This window comes from Mustela nigripes, chromosome 4 (assembly GCF_022355385.1).
Source record: "Mustela nigripes isolate SB6536 chromosome 4, MUSNIG.SB6536, whole genome shotgun sequence".
Lineage (NCBI taxonomy): Eukaryota > Metazoa > Chordata > Mammalia > Carnivora > Mustelidae > Mustela > Mustela nigripes.
The window spans coordinates 81560033-81583221 of record NC_081560.1 but is presented as its reverse complement, the minus strand read 5'-3'; positions in this window follow the sequence as shown (position 1 = coordinate 81583221).

Sequence of the window (23189 nt, the reverse complement as noted above, 5' to 3'; positions counted from 1 at the left end):
GCTGTTTTTCTTCTCTTCGATCTGCCGATGGATTTTCAGGTGTTTGCAATCTTTAGATAAGGTATCTAGCTGATCTCCGGCTAGCTGAAGCAGTCTCAGCCTGCTACTTCTCCGCCATCTTGACTCCTCCCCCCACTATTGCTATTGTTGTAAAAATTAATTACTTGGAAAATCAGGCATTCTTTCAAAAGCATGTCATGTGAATATTACCTTCTGAATTTTGTGTTCAGTGAATTCAAGCCATTTTTTTCCCTGTTTATGACACTTTTCCCATTGAGAATGCATTAAAATGGGCATTTTCATTGTTTTGTTAATGTAAGATGAAATTGGTAGAATCTTCTGAAAAGAAATTCAGTCATTATAATGTCAATAGTACCAAATATGTACATGCCCTTTGATACCAAATGTTTTTTCTCAGAAATTAATCTATGGTAGAATACCTTAAAATATAGGCCTGGGGGAAAGCTGTATAGCATAAAATGTTTACTGCAGTAGTGTTTCTAACAGCAAAATATCAGTGATGATCCAACTGCCTAATAACATCATAATGTTTTTAGTATTAAACACTATCAAATGAAATATTATGCAGCTATTAAAAATGGTTTAATGCCTATTTAAGAATATTAAAATAATTTGTTTGAACTCTAAGTAAGAAATGATAATAAGCACACATATATTATCACTAAATATACTGAAAAATATGTAGAAAAATAGCTGACAGAAAATACCCACAAATGCACAATAACACTGTTAGCATCCCATTGCCATTTATTATCAAATATTCCATGAGCTTTTTTGAAGAGACTTCTGAAATCGCATATATATATATATATATATATATAAAATATAAATTGCTTTGATCTTGTCATAAAGAGCTAAAAAGGCAATTAGAATGCAGTTTCTCAGAAATCAAGTACACATTTCTCTCTTTTTAAGATTTTTTAAAAGAATTTTTAAGAATTGGGTGCCTGGGTGGCTCATTGGGTTAAGCCTCTGCCTTCGGCTCGGTAAGTGATCCCAGAGTCCTGGGATTCAGAGACATCGGGCTCTCTGCTTAGCAGGGAGCCTGTTTCCCTTCCTCTCTCTCTGCTTGCCTCTCTGCCTACTTGTGATCTCTGTCTGTCAAATAAATAAATAAATAGTCTTTATAAAAAAATTTTTTTTAAGAATCTCTTTTTTAATTTTAGAGTTTAACTTAAGGAACCAGACTAGTTGCAGGGAGGGGGGAAATGAGACAAATGTACGATTCCCTTCTCACTAGTTAACTTTGGAAACAGCTATTATCTATTACATAAACTTTACCCTTATCCCAGGCAAGTAGTAGGAAACAATGAATCCATTTGTTTTACTGCTGGCATAATTTGGAAATGGATTCTTTGCAATATTTCCTGAGGTATCTTTCTTCTTTTGTTTCTATATGGGTCCAATTTTTCTAGTTGTCTGTGAATAAGGAGGCCAGGGCAATTGCAGTTTGTTTCTTTTTTTTTTTTTTTCTCACATACATATAACTATTTAAATGCTATTTTCTTTCATCTATATTTCAATTGCCATCATTGCTAGCTCATTCTAAGTTACCACATTGGATGTTCTAAGATTCACTAAGGTTTGCTCTAGCATGCTTTTGAGGATGAGGGAAGAAAAAAAAAAAAAAGAATGAACACAGTAGCTACATTTTCTAGAGGTTACTGAGATATCAATGTTTATTCATTATTCTGTATGGCTCCTTACAGCTCTTAGGAATAATAACATCAAATTTTATATATCAACAATAAGAAGTGATGACAAAGTCAAGCATTAATAAGCACTTTAAAGCCATGATATTAAAAATTCCTTCACTGGGTGGGGTATAGATTGTGGCTTTGCCTTGTTTTTATGAATTGATTCTTCAGGGGTTTATGAGCCCATACAAATATAAAATTCAACAAATACAAATGTAATTGTTCAGTGAGAGAAAAAGTAAACATTTCTATATAATAAAATATAGAAAAACATCTGTTTTGAGTTATTATTAATGGTTGTATAAGCGTCAATAAACAAAAACAGAAACAGAAATATCCTGTTCATTTTGTATCATAAGAATCTGATTTTTAGGTTCTTAAATGGCTTAAGAAATGAGTGAACACTATTTTATTAGATTTTTATTATTGTACTTGAATTACTCTATGTGGTTATTGCTGAAGATCCCTTGAAAATGCAATACTGCGAAATGTATGAGATTTTAAAATTACATGAATTATGAGACTAGATACGTCCGTAGAGATAAATTAACTGTTAAAAAAGATAATGGCCATATTCAATTACTATCTGGTCTTATGAACAAATGTCTTGCCTTGTTCCTAAAAAAATAACTGAAACCCTAATCTATGTAGTGATTTTATACAATTTGCACATGCATAAAAATTGCATTCAGAATAAGATTTATAGAGCTAAATTAATGTTATTTATTATAGTTGATTTTTATTGAATAAAGTTTTTAATAATAAACACTTATTATTCTAGAAGTCTCAGATACCCAAGATATCTGAAGTATTTCTGTTAAACTTATGTTTTAGTATATTTAAGTTTATATTTTAGTATAAACTTATGTTTTAAATATTTAGTATATTTAGTATATTTAAGTATATATTTTAATATATTTATATTTAGTATATTTAGTATATTTTAGTATATAAAGTTATGTTTTAATATATTTAACATAAGGGCCTTCACACTTTCAAGTTTTGGAACCTTGGTTCTTGACTTACTTCCTCTTTAAGCAGTTCTATTGAGCAGTCCACAGGGAAGTGCAGTTGAGCATAAGAATTTAAGATCAACCCAACATTTGGGATTATAAATAAAAGTAGTAAAAAGAAACAGATATTTTAGGTTTATGTGTGTAACGCATGACCAAATAAGAAGTGAAAGAACATTAAATAGTGTTTCTCTATTTTCTGCTTCCAATTACTTTTATACACCTAACTCATGTTACACACATTTTTATTTGTTTTTGTATGTTTAATTTTTTAAAGATGTTATTTATTTACTTGAGAGTGCGAGTGACAGAACATGCCCAACTTGGGGGAGGGGCAGAGAGAGAGAAACTCAAGAGGACTCCATGCTGAGCATGGAGCCTGATGCTGGCTCTATCACATGATCCTGAGAGCAGGGCCTGAGTTGAAATCAAGAGTCAGATGCTTAAATGACTTAGCCACCGAAGTGCCCCAAGTGTTTGTTTAATTTTTGAGACTCATAACTAAATCTGCACCAAGAAAAACAAATATTTCTATTAATAAATATTTTTAATTTTGCAACTTAACTTGTGAAATCTATACTAAATTCAGTTTAAAATAAAGAGGAAAAACTCGGAAAATCGTAGTTGTTTGTGTATGTGATCAAATATGCTTGTGTGATAGGTCTGTGTGTTTGTGTTTATGTGTGTGAATATATATCCTCCAAATTCCTTGGAAATGCTGGAAGAATAATTATTAAAATTTTTATTTTTGTTACTTTTTATGTACAATGTTGTTATTGTCTCTTTCTTCAGCACCAAATTTTTTCAGGTTATTTTATTATTTTATTATTTAACTTTAATTTTTCTTAACAAGGAAAAGAATGAAATGATTCAAAAGAAGTAAAGTATAAAAAACTCACTATATGACCTTTTTTTTGCCACCAAGAGAAAACTGTATTATTTCATATTCTCAACGTTGTTCTTAAGATGAGGCACCTGTATTAAAGACCATGAGTTGTACTATTGATTCCAAATGAACTGGTCTAACATAGATGGTATGTGTTTGGTGATTGATTAAACCACTTAATATGTTACCTCAACTGGTCATTTATGAAAGAATTTGTTTTTATCAGTCTTACATGCATTCTAAAATTCATCTACTACAGGGTTTCTCAAACTTGGTCCTGTGCATTTTAGTATCATTAGCAGTACTCCTGACCTCAGATGCTAAAAGTCTAAAGTTCCTTTCTGGTGTGACAACAAAATATGTCTCTAAAATTTCCAGATATCCCCAGGTGGGCAAAATTCACCCTTGATGAGAAACACTCATCTATTCTAATTAGCCATATGATGCTTAAAAATCCTCTTTATTCATACTGATTTTACAGAATCATTTTTTCCAGTATGTACAAATGTCATTTTACGAGACATAGTCAATTAGATTGAAAAAATGATGAAGAACAAATTATTATTTAATAACTTGCCATTTTTAGCACATCTTTTAATAGTTTGCATGTTTGTAATAGTTGTGAGAAATTTTGTAGAGATAGTTATTTTATTCTAATCTCAAAATATATTAATTGATTTTTGTACTTTTGGATTGAATAAGATCTTTATAAATACCCTATAATCTAATATATTTATGTCTAATATAATTAGACATATTATTATAATATAATATATTTATTTCTAATTATATTATATTATAATAATATGTCTAATTATATTAGACATAAATATATCAGATTATATATAAATATATTAGACATTATACATAATGTCTAACATAATTTAGAGATTTAAATTAATCAACTTATATGATAATCATCACAATTCTCTTATTTCTGTCAAAATATTTATAAAAGTTTAATGACAACTTTAATTTTACCTTTAAATATTTTTTTCTACTGTAAGTACCAATGAATAAACAATTAACCCCTCTTCTCCCATATTAATTCACTGTGGGGATTTATTACCAGGGATTAACACTGTATTGGCTACAACATGAAAATCAAGTTTTAGTGAAAGCTTCTATTTCATGTAACTAGAAAGTCAGACTCCTGATAAAAAGGCCAGGGGAAAAATGGGGTAATATCAAACCATTTACACGTAAAGTTCCAAGAAGCCTGAGCAAGACTGTTCCTCACCTTCTCAGTGCCATGACTAAGTCAACTACACTCCTAAGAGATGTTAAGGGTGAAAGTCTGAGTGAAAATGGGAAATTGTGTTACATTCAGTCTTTCATCCACTTGACCTTAGAAACCCCTCCTTCTTTGGAGCATAGAGAATCAGATATATCCCATAGTGACTGTGTTAGTAAGTATTCAATTTATTGAGACCCTCCTCCCTGAAAAAGATGGGGGAAAAGAACAATCAAGCACAATTCATCAGAATAAAATAAGAACATACCTTGGAAAATTAATGGCAACAAGGAACAAGATGGCCCAAACGGGACAGTATTGAAGAGCACCCGATGAAGCAACAGAACAAAGTGTGTCTGGCAATGGGGAGGAGACTAATACTGGCAGAGGCAGAACCAGTCCTTTGCCAAGAGAGTCCTCAAGGGTGTAGCAGAACCGTGGGTGAACATTAGGAATGATGGGAAAGGACCCTGCTGTAGCAAAGACAGCTCCAACTAAGGATTACAGGGTTGGAACACAGGCTTTCAAGCACAATTCAGTAGGTAAAGTATGACAAGTGAGAGAAAACCAAAAAGAGGTGGAAAGCCATTATTTAGGTACTGACATTATTTGGGTAGTCAACCTATGATGCTCATTTGAGGAAGTGGGTTTCTCACTGCTTGGGTACTGTACGCTGCATGTATCCTATTTTCTGTACTGGGGAAACCCATGGAGTACTGAGAGAAGGATGGAAGGGGAACCAAACCTGATCAGTGATTTACAACAAAGCTTTGTGACTGCTGTGTCATACAGCTTGAAAAGACAAAAAGATTTTGATTTTGTGTCTCAGTAAGATGTCAGGTGAAGAACTATACTTTTTTTGCCCTTTAGTTCTGGATAATACATTTCCTAGCTACCATGATTTTGTAAGAAAACCATTTCATAGTTGTTTTCATAAATCATGAGAAACATGCAAACCCATATAGAATAAGTCTAGGATTCATTAGGCTCCAGAGAAAAGAAAGAAAACCCTAAAACTAAACTATCCTGTACATGAATGTATTTAGAACTTTGAATATTACACACTTGAATATAATTCCTACATAAGCTCAAGCCATGTGAGAAATCAGAGAAAGCCAAGGAATAGGAATCAGAAGAGAGATGACCTACGAACACATTTTCTCATCCTGAGGTGGCTGGTTGCCTACCATTCTCATGTGCAGCAGATGGCAAAAAGGCAGTAAGGGTGGGAGTGGCTGGCACTTCACAGACTGCCAGCCTCCGTCTGGGCTCTTGATAAATATTAATTAAATGAACTGAATCCACTGAAGAGTGCTGTCCATGCTGCCAATTATGATAACCAGTCTTTGTTGTATGTATTACTCATGTTAGCATGACAGGGAAACTCTGATATATCTTTATAAAGACTAACAGGGTACTCATAACCCAAAAGAAGTGAAAATCAAAGGCACGCAACTTTTTTAGATACTACTTTACAAACATACTTTTATGATCGTATCCTAGTGTCATTTGATTAGTAAGTAATTCATCTGGAGGTAAAGTTACAATACTTTAGCAAAATCTATCTGTGTGTGATAGAGATTGGGAGAGTCTCCGGTCTTTTCTTCACTTGGCCTGGGGCTGTAGTGGATAAGGAGGAAAAAAACCTCAGCAGTACAGAATTCATTCGTGAAGGGGTCTTATATTCCTGTGTTTCACAATCCAAGTAACTTAGGAGTTGTGGAAATGTTTCTTGGGTTTCTGAATTGAAAATTTTTCAGAGTGGTGTATGTGTCTTTGTTTAGGAAAAAGAAGGTTAATAGAGCTACAGCCTAGATGAAATGAAGACAGTCTGGAGATGAGCAATCTCCATAAGGGATTAGAGTTAGGAGTAATAAAGAAACCTAGATATTCAAAAGCACCCTCCAAATAGTGTGTTCATTCCATTTTGTATGTAGGGATTTCCCAAGACAAAGTGTCATAGGAATACATCTTTATTATAGCAAGTTACCCAGAACGTCTGCAGGTCTCGCCAGCCTGTGGGTTCAGGTAAGGATTCATTAATATTAATGTCCCAATTTCACAGGCTTCCTCTTAATGGCAAGATATCGCTCTGCCTTCTTAGTGTGCAATGTTTGAAAATGTTGGCTAGTTCTTTCTGGGAGTCCTCAAGTGCTGTCTCAGAAGCTGTTTCCTTTTACTCCAGCTCTCTAGTTAACGGAGACTGTCAGGCCATTTCCCAAGGGGAGGCACCTGCTCACTGACACTTACCCAGGATTTTTGAAAAGAATATCTTTTACAGTCCAGGGTTATCATATGGGAATAATGTCTCTTTCTCTCTGTTGTGCCTTGTCATTTGTGCTCCAAAGTGGCACAGTTAGTGCCTATAGCCCCTCCTGAATGCAGCTCCCTCTACTTTTTGTATGTCAGACTTAGCACTGGGCACAGATACGGGACATTCAGATTACTACTCCTAGTTAACCTTCAGGAATAAGGATAAACACTGCTTCCCCGGGAAGTGTTTCCTGACTTTTAGAATGTGTTAGGACTCCTATCTTTATGTTCCCAACATTCCCTATATTCTTCTCTTTTTCACTCTTTATTTCCTATTATGATAGTAATTTCATTTTTATTACTCGTTGGTCTATCTTCCCCGTCTAAACCATTGATAAGGTAAGAGATGTATGCTTATATAGCATAGCATTCCTTAGGAGGGCTATCACTGCACAAGTCCAGTAGGTAGCACTGACACTGGATTCTCTGAATTTGGATAGCAAAGGCCCCGATCTCCAGCATTAATACAACGTGATAGACACTTAAGTAATTTTGAATGAATAAATCCTATTATGCATTTCTATGTATCTCCTACAACTTTACTTAAAATCTATGTTTAAAACAATTTCCAAGCATACCAATTAGTGCAAATACTCCTGGGTGACTCAGCCCACCACTAGAGCAGACACTTAAATTCTGAATCCCAAATTGCATGTCAGCAAAATGCCCGCAATTTGTTATTTAAAGAAATCAACATAAAGTATTGAATATAAAAGATACACATATAACATCATATAATGTAATTTAATATAACATGATATTTCTTTAATTTGGGAAAAATGGTGATGAAGTGATGCTCTACAGAAGAGGCTTAATCGGGTGGCCCGCTGGCTCAGTCAGTAGAGCATGTGACTCTTGATGTTGGGGTCATGAGTTTGAGCCCCAAATTGGGTGTAAAGATTATTAAAAAATAAATAAATAAGAGAAATTTTTTAAAAAGAGGCCGAAATTGCCACCTACCCAATTCAAATGTCCATATAGGATGAAAACATGGCAAAGATGTAAGTAGCAGTGAATACATAGGAGTTAGGGCTCGGGAAGCAAAAAGGAGACACGAACATTCAGTTATTTTACAAATATTCATGCATCACCAACTCTATAGCAAGTTCTATTCCAGATCTGGGGAACAAAGTGGTGAATAAAATGAGGGAAACAGACAATAAACAACTAAGTAAATAAATAAGTAAATATTTAGATAATAATTATTGCAAAGAAGATTCAGTAGAACCACAGGATAGAGCATAATATAGGCATGTGGTTATTTAATATAATTTTGTCACTGACTAACCTCTCTGAATAAAGAGGAGTAAGTGTTTAAAGATATTGGGAAAAAGCATTGCAGGAAAAGAAACGGTATGCTGAGGCAAATCAGGTAATACCTCAAAGTATCCTTGAGGTTATTTGGTGAATCAGAACAAAGAAATGAGAAAAGTATACAGATGGGATTTATGGCAATGTCTACTTCATTGCTACACATTCCATGCTGTAAATATTTCACTTTACAGACCATAGAAAATGGGTGCTCCATGCACTCTGCTAAGCACTTTACGTTTAACCGTTTCAAAAAGTCCCACACATAAGTAGCAATATTACCTCTATTTTACAGATGAGGATATAAAGGCCAAGACGTAGGAAACTTCCCCAAGGTCACAAAATCAACAAATGTCAGTGCTAAAATTTGAGTCCAGAGAGCCTAGCTACAGAATATATGATATTAATCATACATATGTTTTTAATTTTAATGTCATTTGAGATATCTGGACACATGGGGAAAATTTGTACTTTAATAACTGAATTATTCAAATAATCGCTTTTCCCACTTAATGTTGATAATTTGTTTTTTTCTCATTGAAAAATAATAAAATAATACAGTAATAAAAGTAATTATTTTTTATTCTTCAGCTTATTTTGTGCTCTATAATTCAAATGTTTGTGTCAGAAATAGCTGTAAAAGAGCATAACCAATGCAATTATTTCCATTATACTTGCATTTGTTGGCATCATTTGGCACCATAAAATAAAAACAAAGTTAGCTATGGTAGCTGGTGTTAAGCACTGAAGCATCTAAATAAAAGGGTCATCTTCACTTTGAGTGAATAAATAGTGATCTATGAATTTATAACTCTAACTCTGTTGTCAGCCAAATCTGCTTGTAAGTTTCTCTGGTGAGAAAAGAAACAATTTTTAAAAATCAATTTAAGGTTTTGTGTGTCTGTTTGTATTTTATTGGGTTCTAAGTATTATTTAAGGAAATAATTTTTAAAAGATATAGAAATAGTATTAGAGGAAACCCTGAAAGAGAATATAAAAAATGTAATCAGCATATGATACAGCCCACAGAAGGCTGTTCATAATGTACTACAAATAATTTCTGTTAGTGGTTCTGGATACTTCTTGGAATTCTTCCCTTGGGCAAAGTTAACAGTGAAATATCAACATTGTTCTTAATGAAAGTATCCATGGTGATGGTCAAATAGATAAACACAGTCAATTTAATTCATGGACCATTTATATTAATTTTACTTATTAAAAATGTGGCTGCTATTACTACTACACACCCATTACTTCATAACTCAGTGAATGGAAAGCTGGTCCCAAACTGCTATTTTTCCCCAAACATTAAATACAAGTCTTCAACCAATTTTATCAATTTAAACACACCAGCAACAATGGCCCACCGATCTATCTGTGGCTGACACATTTTCTGCTTGTAAAAATCACCTTATCCAAGTGCTCTGCCTCCTATCAGACAAAGCTATGGTGGAAGAGTAATGGATCTAACCGATATGCATTGTGATGCCTGGGAAAACACTGACTTGAGGAAATTACAAATGGGAGAGAATTTTAATGCTAAAAGCCACTCCGAATGTTCCAATGGGCAGTGCCAAGCAGGAACACGGTAGATGACAGATGGTAAATATATTCTCACCAACTGACAATTGCAATTCCCATGGCCAAACAATTCCTATGTCATGCAATTCCCAAGTCAAATAGACTTCATTCTGCATCTATGCTTGACAAATACATGTAATTATCTTTAATGAACAAATGTCTTAAGCTACTAGAGGTACTTGGGATGTATAAAGAAATAATTGTTAAAAATATTTAGGACGCTGAAAAAGCTATTTGATCATATTCTGAAACATTTTTAATTATTATAGGACACTCAGCATCTTCAGTCTTTTGAACAAATATTTTCTCACAGTGAAACTGATATAGCAGATCATTCAAAATGTTTTGCCAAGTTACATGGATATTCGATTAGAGAGATGATTCAAACTGTCTAAATGGTAATTTTTATATCAGGCTTTTGCTGTGTACAATTGGTATTTTAGGAAAAAAATTATTTGGTCCAGAGTTTCTCCAGATGAGTATGAATTAGATCACTTAAAATGAAAATTAATTTGTTTAATACTGCTATGTTACATGGATGGAATTCTTTATTCTAATATTAGTAAAAAGATCACCTAGAAAAATATCATTTTCTGGTCTTCAAATACGCAACAGATTAGAAATGCTGGCAGTGTCAGCTAGAGCAATACTAGATCTTTCTGATTTTGATTTTGCTGTTTCATGGAAGTCACATTTTAGAGTCTGTAACCATACCTCTGAAAATGGGGATATATATATACAAAGGTAAGTGACCCACCCTATGCCCAGGGTTGAGACTGTTACACTGAATAGGATCCGCTCCTTAATACTGGCAGGATTTCCTATGACGTTCCCTTTTCTCATTCACTCTGAGAACAGGACTGAGAAGGTTTGCCAGATAAAATCTTACTGGGACTTGGAAGCTAATAGTTTTCAGTTGCTAATTTACATTAACCACTAGCTATGCCAGCTTTAAAAATGAGACTGAGTACAAAGCCAGATGACCCTAAATAACTCCAAGAATGAGCAGTCACCTATGAATTAATAATTTACATATGAATGCTCCTATATAATGCCAAAATAGATAATACAGATCTAAATTCCTCAATCTGTCTATTCATGTCATCATATTAATGCAATAATGACCAAATTTCCACATAATTTTCCTTCTACTTCTGTCATACCATAACATCAAGAAAAGTTCATTGAAATTTTATTTTCTTCTTATTATTTTTGGAAAGTAATATATCACCCTGAAAATTAGTGGCTTAAAACAACAGCTATTGAATTAGCTCACAATTTGTCAGGCTGTAATATGACTTGGACTTAGTGGGCAGCTTTCCCACAGGCCTCAGCCAATCTCACTCACACATCAGGACTCACCTGGGAGCTGACTGGGCCTGGCTGGTGGGAATGACCACACTCATAGCCTTGGTGGATGGCTGGCACATGGCTAGTGCAATGGGGGAGACTGGATCATGGATCTCTCTTCAACCAGCAGGCTAGCCCAGGTTCACTCATATGTTGGTTGCAGAGTTTCACAAGCTTCAAGGAAAAGACAAGCCCCAATGCGCAAGCATCTACTAATTCTCTGCTTGTTTCATGTTTGCTATTGCTCCATTGATCAAAACAAGTCACATGGCTAAACCCAACATCATAGTGGATGGGCACTCAGATTTACAGGGAAAGGTAAAGTGAATACAGAGAAGAAAATAATTTATCATACTTACTCAACATGGTCAGTTTAACATGAAGAACAGAGTACTAACTGGGTTTGTAGCTTTAGCAATGTTTACTAGACAACAAGGCTAAAAACTGCTATGGTCTTAGTTTTTAATAGGTCAAAGATTTAGATAAATGCTTTAATATACACATTTAATACTGACTAACATTTATTGAGCTTTTACTGTGTACCATATATCAGCATTTTACCTACATTATTCCTGGACTAGGAAAATACCCAATGAGGTAGTTGAGTATGTTATTTACCAGCATAGACTCGAATTCAAACAGCTTTTGTTCCATCCTCGTGCACTATTACTTGTGATATTTGGGTTAAATAATTAACCTCACAGGGTTCTTGTGTTTTCATTTATACACAGTCCCCTGGAACTGCGCCTAACATACCATGAGTGCTATATAAGTTATCCCTATTATTATATATTCAGTACCATTATTATCTCCATTTCAGTAATCTCAGAGCCCAGAGAAATTAACTCACCAAAGTAACATAGTTTCTACATTCAAATTGAAGACAGTTTGATTAAAAATCCTGTGGTTGATATACTTAAATTTTGTGTAATGGGAAAATATGTATGGGGATTATTTTTACCCGTAAGATTTTTAAAATATATATATAGTGGTCCACTGTATTAAAAACTTAAACCATCCAAATCATGGTTTTTCTTTTTCTTATTAACATAACCAATATTTTGACCAAAAAATTTTGAATAATTGTGTCTATTCTAACATGGAGACTCATAATTAATTATTCCCAGATTGTATTTGTTTAATGAAATTACTATCTCAGAAATTAATACATAATTTTTTTTTCTTTCTGCTAGTTCTAGCTATCTATATAGTTCCATGTTTACTCTTCCATATTCCAATACTAAGCTAACTAGCTTACCGAAAAGATGCTGAATATAACAATGGCTAAGAACATTTATGTTTGAATTCCAAATCTTCCATTTATATGAAGGCTAGAGAAGTTATTTGCCTTCTCTAAGTCTTGGTTACATACATAGAAGATAAAAATACCACCTGTATCACAGAGAATGAAACTAAAGAAAGGACTTCTAAAATTCAGAGCACTGGGTAGTATATAGTGAAAGTTTGATATATGCTGTGATTATCAAAAGTTCTAATACTGGGCTCCTGGGTGACTCAGTGGGTTAAAGCCTCTGCCTTCAGCTCAGGTCATGATCTCAGGGTCCTGGGATCGAGCCCCGAATTGAGCTCTCTGCTCAGCGGGGAGCCTGCTTCCCCTCCTTCTCTCTCTGCCTGCCTCTGCCTGCTTGTGATCTCTGTCCAATAAACAAATAAAAATCTTTAAAAAAAAGTTCTAATACTAGTTATTTTATTAATATGAACAACTCTTTTTAGTGAACTTTATGTAATTCACAAAAATATACATTTGAATATTAAATTAGGTTATTATTTGGATTCTATTATAATAGCTCTGGTGAAGCAGTTATGAAAACACGTTTTAGGGAAGCAAGGCTCATTTTAACCTTACTTGTTTAAATAATAAATGACCTTCTGTAAAGGCCCTACTAATGGAGAGCAATTTCACAGTGCCTGTATTTTATGAGCATCAAGTTACTGGAACCAATTTACTATAGGAGATATTTAAAAGCCTGGGATTGGGTGTTGGGGTTATGTTTCGGGACATGGACTCTAGAGACAGACCACCTAGATCCAAACACCACATCTATTACGTTCCCTGACTGCGTTATGTTGGACCAAGACCTAACTTAAGCCTCAGTTTCCTCATCTGTAAAATGGAATTAATACCCGCGCACAGATTTATTGTTAAGAATCAAATAAGATCACTTACATTAAGGCAGAACCATATAAAATTGTTAGTATTTCCCCCTTTCTGACCTACAGAAATATGATTTCATGTAACTCAATGTAGTACAGGTATTTAACATAGAAAGCACTGAATAAATTCTAGCCATTATTATTATTATTACTATTATTTCTGGAAAGGATGTAGTTTTTTTGTCTACATAGCCAGATGTCTCCTTAATCTATTAAATACAAGTAATTTTAGTTAATATATTAACAAAATACACATGAAATGTAACTAGAAAAACTTGACTTATGCATGACATGGAAATATTCTAAAAGAAAATGTATACCAGTGAATGATTCAAATAGATCCAAACACTCTGAAGATACATTTTCTTCCTCTTCAATATTGATAGTATGAGATCAACTTCTTGCTCTGAGCTGATGTTGTTTTACTTTGAGAAAGCTACTGTTTCTATCAAATAATATATTAACCTTTTTTTTTTCTGAAAATAAGAGGAACAAAAATACAACAAAAAAATAACCAAAGAGGCATTTTCTGAAACTTAATATCTGTTAAATCACAGTTCAAGGAAGCCAAAAATTTATGTTACACTGAATTTCTTTGGTAATCAAAACAGATCTTATGTTTACATAATTCATAATAGCAAAATTCTATATTTTCCACATGCCATAATAAAATTTCATCCTATATTGTCTTTATGTGTTTCCTTACCAAAACATCTTTTTCTTGGTTGCCACACATCTCAACACATTGCCTTTTTTATTATTCAGCTTTGGTGGTTTCTAATTATCTCCTCCAGGCATTGCAACTATATCTCTTCAATCCTCCTAACTACCACACTCATACCAATGTCCTCTAATGAGTGGAGCTTGGAAAGATATCATCCCTGCTTTAATTATTTATATCCACTAATTTATACTGGAGCTGATGATCATCCTGGATAAATAACTTCAGCTAATGTGACTACTATGATGTAAACATATTAAAATATTTTCAAGGACTAGTTTTAGATCTGTGGAGTCCAGATTGCCTGGAACAAAAAAAGGGCTCCCTAGAGAAAACTCAACCAAAGGAAGAAATCAAGATGGCGAGTTAGATGCAGACACAGGAATGGCTGGCAGAGCAAAGGAAGTCCAAGCATAAGTTCATGAGATATGCTAATTCTAACCCAGTTGACTTGGGTATATTTCAGAGCTAGGAGACGGGTTCTCTGCATATTTGGACAATCTGCACAGAGCTATAATCTTCTGAAATAGAAATAAGTTTGTTTTAGTATGCTATGTACCAGGGTGAGTGAGTGATAGAAGTGCTGTTTTCTTACTTCTAGGGGAGAGCTATTGCTTATCTGTATTAAGGTCCAAAGGTAGTTTTCCAAATCCACCCTGGAGTGACACATTTCCAACTTCACCAGCTTCTAGGTGATAGCGATGGCCTCAGAAGATGCACTGGAAACCATGAACATTACAGTTTGTTAAACTAGACTAGATATACATTTCTGACTCAGCCTTCCAAACAACCATTGAAAGAACAGTTTTAAGAATTCCTATAATATAGTTTGTCTTAAGCAAGCTTTTGTTGGGTGTCTTAAATGGGCAAACATGGGAAAAAATATGCTCCTTTTTATTTTCTAAAACTAGAAAGAAGGCAAAAGGTGGTGTCCACAATTGACCAATATCCAATATCTTCTTAGAGATGACCTTAGAGAAATACTTTCTCTCTGGATCTGCAGGGGACTTGGGCCACTGAATCCCCATTCTGCTGCCTTCAAGGGAAATTGCAATTCAAAGTGATTCATGGGCACCAGTGTTCTTTCAGGCAAACAAAGTGGCTCTTGGAGAGTGGACATTTGTGTATTAACGTCAACACACTACATTTGCAGTAGCTGGATAGTGAGGCCTGACCCCATGTTCCACAGGGATCAAGAAACTAAGGCCCATGTCACAGTCCAAAATTAAAAATCAAATTCATAAAATTTTATAAAAGAAGTTAAAACTTGAGACTAAATACATAAACTATTACTGTATTACTCGGTAGTATTACCCCAAATTAACTAACACTCTCAAAGATGGACGTCTAAATGTCAGTGTAAATTGTTACCAGATTTTTCTTTCTTCTACCTGGAAGAAATAACATAAAATATGCTTTTTAAATGCATACAATATGGTTTAATAACTTTTGATTCTTCCTCCATTCTTTCCCTTCCCTTAGCCCTTGGCTGACCTACCCAGGACTGGAGCCACTCCCTTCATTTTTCAGCAGAGAATGTATTCACGCTTCTCACTTACAGTAGCCTGATGTTTCTAATCAAATCTAAGGACTTGGGATTTAGCTTAAAACATCATCATAACACATTTAAGTATAGATAAGTAACTACGAGTGTTACTCTCTAAATTTTAAAATACGTTAATAATAACTGGGCTATCTTCTCCAAGTTCAGATTGTTTTAGCAGTTTTGACTAATTTAATCAGCCAAATACTATTTTTTAGATTAGGGTTATTTTTTTCTTTTATTTCTTTTTTTTTCTTTTATTTCTTTTATCATTAAGTTTTACCCCTGTCTTTAAAATTAGCATGTACAAAGATAAAATTCTTTCCACATGGCATAAAATCAACTCAATTTGTTGAACAAATAATGGAGACTCAATTTTAGAGAAGGCAGTGTCAAGCACCAATGAGAAGGAATTATGCCGACTTCCCATTTCTCTGCACTAAAATGTCTTTTGCATATGGATGCTCAGTAAGCAATTACTGAACTCAATTAAAGCATATTTTTTGTTTATGTTTTAAAATAGTGAAACCAATATATACGTTTAAGTAGGTTGACATTTAGATAGCAATATTATAGACTTCAAAGGAATTGTCATAAGAGAGATTCAGTGGCTGCAAAAGAGATGATTTCAGGATTTTCCTCCTCCTGTCAGAGAAGAGAAGACACATGCTCGACATAGAGAAACAGCTATTGATTCATTGCTCTGGTGACAGATTCATGGATTTTGGAATATGAAGTATAAATCTGGGACCATATGACTCCCAAAGAATAGTACAGACGGTACGGGAATTTTGTTAGCCATATTAGCCAATATTTAAATATTTACTATATCATATTTAATACTGGGGGAATTGGGAGTTGACAATCAGAAGTGGATAGGTAAATGGTACCAGGAAGCTGGGAGACTGGTTGTAAGAGTAGGTATTCAACTACTATTTAAGATTACAAGGCGAAAACCAGGCTGCCATAGCTAACATAAAACCCTGAAGTTCCTGAAGGAATCATGGTAAAGGAAAAATCTAAATATAAAAATTGTGTAAAGAGCACGGAATGAATTAGATCTGAAATTTTGTCTTGTCTGTGGATTTCAGCACAATTAATATACTTAATCCTCAATTTATCCTGGCAGAATGATAATATTAAATATATGAAATGTCTAGAATAGTGTCTGGTAGTAAAGGCTTTTATAAGTGTTCACATATGTATTCTTGTGAATCCATAATGAATAAATGTATAAACTATTCCACAGAGAATCAAGGTAAAAGAAAACTATTCTTTAGCACACAAGTGCAGAACAATTTGTATTATATTGCATCAAGACTACCTTGAGCTCTGAGGAACCAGGAGCAAAGGCCTATTCACTACCGAGACAGAGATCCATCAGTCATCTTTTCAGACAGTTGACAATGGTATATGACTGTCTTTTTTTTCCCAGTTAAACAGTAGTTTATTCCTTTTTAAAATAACAGTTACAATTATTTCCTTATATATCTACAACAGTCAATGTACTATATACTCTTTTCTTATTCTTTTTTCCCACAGAGGAAGGTAAAGTTCAAAGCATCAAACTTTCTCAAGTATACATATAATCTGTGGGGTTTTCTCCATTTTTTTGTTAAGACCCTCATCCACGCCACTCTTGACATGGACTACTCATGTATCCTCCTAATTAGAAGGTTAAAATCCACAATCTCTTCCTCTAACCAACCTTTCACATTGTTACTCTGTTACTTAACATCACGTTACATTTAATAGGTCTTCAATTTTAAAACCTTCTGAAGCTTTCCCATGCCTTTAAAACAGATACCAAACACATCATAAAGAGTCACACAACCCTGGGGTGCCTGGGTGCCTAAGTCAGTTAGGCATCCCACTTGTGATTTCAGTTCAGGTCATAATCTCAGGATCATGGAATCAAGTCTTGTGTCAGGCTCCTGGCTCAGTGGGAATTGCCTTGGGATTCTCTCCTCCCCTCTCCTTCTATCTTCCCCTCCCCCTCACATGTGTGTGCTCTCTCTGTCAAATAAATAAATAAATCTTAAAAAGAAAAAAAAAAAAAGGATCATATCACCCCCTGCAAACCCATGTCTCTAGCTGACCCATGGTTATCATGCCTCAGCCAGAATGCTTCTCTTTCATTTTCCTACTATACAGACTTCTTTATGAACTACATTCATCCTCTGTCAGAAAAATCTGAACTCCCATTCTTTACCTTCTCATCCTTCAAATAGTCTAAATTCACTTCCTCAGAAAGAACTACCTTGACTGTTCAATTTAAATTGGATCTCTCTGATGATCTCATTTACAGTATATCCATTTCAATGATAGATCTTTAAATTCCAGTTTGCAATTATATATTTATGTATTTATTTATATGTATTTATTATATTATGTTATATTAATATATAATATTATTATATGTATTATATAAATATATAATATTATATATTATATAATAATATATTATATGTATATATTTATGTATTTATGTGTGATTACTACTTATTGTGTATCCTCTCCTCAAAGTGCTACAAAAGTCATGACTGCCTTTACTCACTGCAGCTGTACTCACAATTATCTATCTGCTCAGTAGCTAACACTGGACATGACACACAGAGGCGCTTGATAAATATTTTTGAATAAAAGAATGAATAATAGATCACAGTTAAATAGGATGACTGAAATTTTGAAAATAATTGAAATTTTGAAAATAATAAAATAAGACCATATCATAGCCAGTCTTTCTAATAAAGCCAAGATGGTGGGTTCAGATCACAAAGTACTGGCTTCAGCAAGTTAGAAAGTGAAGCTGTAAATTTCCTCTTTGGAGATAACATGTGAACATCTGGCTTCTTTTTTCTCCATGGTTTCTGAAGTCTAAATTCCATTTTTATCTAGTTGTAGGTTGCATTAGTCTTGAATTTCTTTCATAAATGTGTTATTTTATTTTTTTTAAAGATTTTATTTATTTATTTGACAGAGAGAGATCACAGGTAGACAGAGAGGCAGGCAGAGAGAGAGAGAGGAGGAAGCTGACTCCCTGCCGAGCAGAGAGCCGGATGCGGGACTCGAACCCAGGACCCTGAGATCATGACCTGAGCCGAAGGCAGAGGCTTTAACCCACTGAGCCACCCAGGCGCCCCTAAATGTGTTATTTTAAATTTTCATAATGGTTTAATCATTTTTCTTTGCACAATCCATCTGGAGTCATTGGGAGAATGAAAAGCAAAAATTAAGTACTTAGCTAAAACTCAAATATGTCCTTACAAAAGTGCAAAGGTTTTTTTACATCCTATGTTTCCTATAAACATTACTTTAATATATCAATGTGTTTATTTGTTTTAACAAAAGAGAAGAATCATCATAAGGCTCAAGTACTTACATTTTGACATTAAAAAGAGATTATGCAGGATCCTTTAAACTGTGAATGAAATGAGACATAGACATGGAAAAGTACAAGGATCATAATTATGGGTTCCAATGAATTTTTACAAAATAAATACACATACGTTAACTACCAGCATTTCTCAATCATTATTGCCTGCACCAAAGATAAGCACTATTCTAACTTCTATCAGCATAAAATTATTTTGACCAGGAGCACCTGACTGACTCAGCTGGTTAATTGGCCACTCTTGATTTTGGCTCAGGTCATATCAGGTTCCTGGGCTCATCATACCCTGTAAAGTGTACATGCTCAGTGGGGAGTTTACTTCAGGATTCTTTCTCTTCCTCTGCCTTTACCCTGCCTAAAATAAATAAATAAATCTTTTAAAATATAATAAAATGATTTTTCCCATTTTTAACTTAACATAAAATAAATCAGAGAGTATTTATACTTTGGCTGTTCTGACTTATTCTACTCAACAGTATGCTAGATTCTGCCTTGCTCTTGGGTGAAATGGCAGTTTCATCTTTCTTTTTTCTAACTTCTATATTTACTATAATTTCTTTATCAATACTAGTATTGATTAACACTGTTTTCCCCTACTTTGGGGTTGTTATGACTAATGCTTTCTATTAACATCTTTGAATGTGTCTTGTGATGCACATATGCATGAAGTTCTGTGGATATATTTCTAGGCATGAAATTCTGGAATATGCACATGTCTTGTATTAGAAAATATTGCCAGTTTTTTAGAGTGATTGTATCTCTTTATAGTCTCATTGGCAGTGTATAAAAAGTCCTGTGGTTTTAAATTTGTATCAATATCTGATATTGTCTTCTAATTTTAGCCATTCTTTTAGGTGGTTAGTGGTGATTTGTAGTTTAAATTTTAATTATCAGATGAATAATAATGTTAAGCACTTTTTACATATTTTTTAAAGATTTTACTTATTTTAGAGAGAAGGATCATGTGTGCATGTGTGCATGCATAAGCAGCGGTAGGAGGCAGAGGGAAAGGGAAAGAGAATCTCAAGCCGAGTCCACTGAGTGCTGAGACAGACAAGGGACTGGATCACATGACCCTGAAATCATGACCTGAGCCAAAATCAAGAGTTGGTTGCTTAACTGACTGAGCCACCCAGGCGCCCCACTTTTAAAATATTTTATTACTTTTTGAGGATTTTATTTATTTATTTGACAGAGAGAGAGAGAGAGACAGTACAAGCAGGGGGGAGTGGCAGAGATAGGGAGAAGGCGGCTCCTACCGATCAGGGTGTCTGATGGGGGGTTCTGTCCCAGCATGACCTCAGCTGAAGGCAAACGCTTAACCAACTGAGACACTCAGAAGTCCCTTAACATATTTTAAAGGACATTTGAATATAATCTTTTCTGATATTAGCTATTCAATTTTTTAAAAATCTCATCTTTGTTTTTTTTTACTAGTATTCTACCTTTTCTTATTGATTGTGGTTTTTTCTGCTTCTTTATATATATTTTGGATATAAGTTCTTTGTCAGATTTTATATGACAAATATCTTCAGCTCTGAGACTTGTTTTTCACTATCTTAACGTTACTTTTTTTTTTTTAACGTTACCTTTTGACAAACAGAAATGTTTATTTAAAGAGGTTGAGTTTGTTAACTTTTTCTTTTTAGTGTTTTTTATGTCCTGCTTAAGAAATGTTTATTTCAAAGTCAAAAAATTATTCCCGTATCTCATCTTTCAGAAAATATACTCTTTATCTCCTACACTTAGGTTTGTAATCCATTTGGCACTGATTTTTACATGTAGTGTAAGTTGGATATAGTTCACTTATTTAATTTTATTTAATTTTCCATGTAAGTATCCAAATGTATTGATGCCATATATTGAAAAAAGACATCTTTCTTCACTGAATTGTAAGTGGCACCAAATCCATATGTATGGGTCTGTTTCTGAATTCTCTATTCTGATCTATTTATCTTGCTTGGCTCAATAATATGCTATATTTAAAACAAGTCTAGATATCCAGTAGTCTGTATCTTTGAACTTTATTCTATTTCAAGAATAGAATAACTATTCTTGACTGTGAGTTTTCACATACATTTTAGAATAATCTCATCAATTTTCATATACATAAGCATACATTTAAAATAATCTCTTGGGGTCTTGATTAAGACTGATTTTTTTTTCAACTCTGGAAGAATAAATGTTTTTACAGTATTGAGTCTCTGAAATGCATGGTACATAGATTCTCTTGTTTAAGACTTAGTTTGTCAGTGATAGCTTTTAGTTTTTTCTTTAGATTCCTATATATCTAGCACTAACTTATTTGATTTTTTAATTCTGTCATAAATGGCATTTTTCTTAATTTTTTTTCTCTATTATAAATATGTACACAGTAACTTTTGTATATTAGCGATGTCAATATACTTTGTTACATTTATTTGTTAGCTTTAATTTTCTTACCTTTGGATAATTTAGAATTTTCTATATTCTATTTTCTGCAAATTATGACAGTTTCAGTATTTTCACACTATACTTTTTATTCCTTTGTATTGTCTTATTAAACTAAGACTTCCTATAAAGTTATAATAGAAATGATAGTATTTTAATTTTACTTGGGAACTCAAGAGAAAAGCTTTCAACATTTCACAATTGTATGACACATGTTGTTATTTTTGTAGATACCTTTTATCAGGTTAAGAAAGTTCTGTTCTAGTATTGTTTTCTTAGATTTTATTACTAGTCTATCAGAATTTTTTCTGCATCTCTCTTTTTAAAAAGATTTCATTTATTTCTTAGAGAGAGAGTAAGAGAAAGAGTACACAGCAAGATAGAGGGAGAGGGAGAAGCAGACATCCCCCTGTGCAGGAAGCCCTGACTTGGGGCTTGATCCCAGGACCCTGGGATGACGAGCTGAGCCAAAGGCAGAGGCTTAAGTGACTCCGCTACCCAGGCACCCCTTTTTTCTGCATCTCTTAACAGTATCCTTTAATTCTCCCTCTTTATTAATATGTTTATTTGCTTGTGGCTTATATTATGTTTGGATCTTTGGCTTAATTATTTTTGGGTTTTAGATACCAGTTTTTCAAATACTGTTTTGCCTTATGTTCTCTCCTCTACTTTTGATATTTTTTTTCTTTTTACAATGTTCCATATTTTTCTTATGTTCTTTCTCTTTCTTCTCTTCTTTCTCATCTTCCTTTCTTCCTCTCCCCTTCTTCTTCCAAGGCTGCTACTGTTGCTTCTTTTCCTTGTTCTTCTTTCTCCTCCTCTTCTGCCTTATACTTCAGCGTGCATATTTTCTTTCTTTTTTTTTTTAATATTTTATTTATTTATTTGACACATAGAGATCACAAGTAGGCAGAGAGGCAGGCAGAGAGAGACAGCAGGCTCCCTGCTGAGCAAAGAGCCTGATATGGGGCTCAATCCTAGGACTCTGGAATCATGACCTGAGCCGAAGGCAGAGGCTTTAACCCCCTGAGCCACCCAGGCACCCTTAGCATGAATATTTTCTAAAGATCTATATTTCAGTTTACTAATCCTCTTTCTGTGTCTAATAGGAAGGATGTTAAAATCAATAATAAAATTCTTCATTTTAAATACTGCATTTTAAAATCCTAGACTTTCCTATTTAATTTCTTAGGTAGTCCACTTACAGAACTAGATTTGCATCTTTGTTCTTTTCTTTACATATTGATACAATCTGTGACTGCCAACTTAAATAACAGAGTATTCTATGAGTTTTTTTCTAATTGAAAGCTCTTTAACGATAGAAAGCTCTTCTGAATGGACCCTCAACTCTATGGTCAAATAATCTTTGACAAAGCAGGAAAAAAATATACAGTGGAAAAAAGACAGTCTCTTCAATAAATTGTGCTGGGAAAATTGGACAGCTATATGTAGAAGAATGAAACTTGACTGTTCTCTTACACCGTACACAAAGATAAACTCAAAATGGATAAAAGACCTCA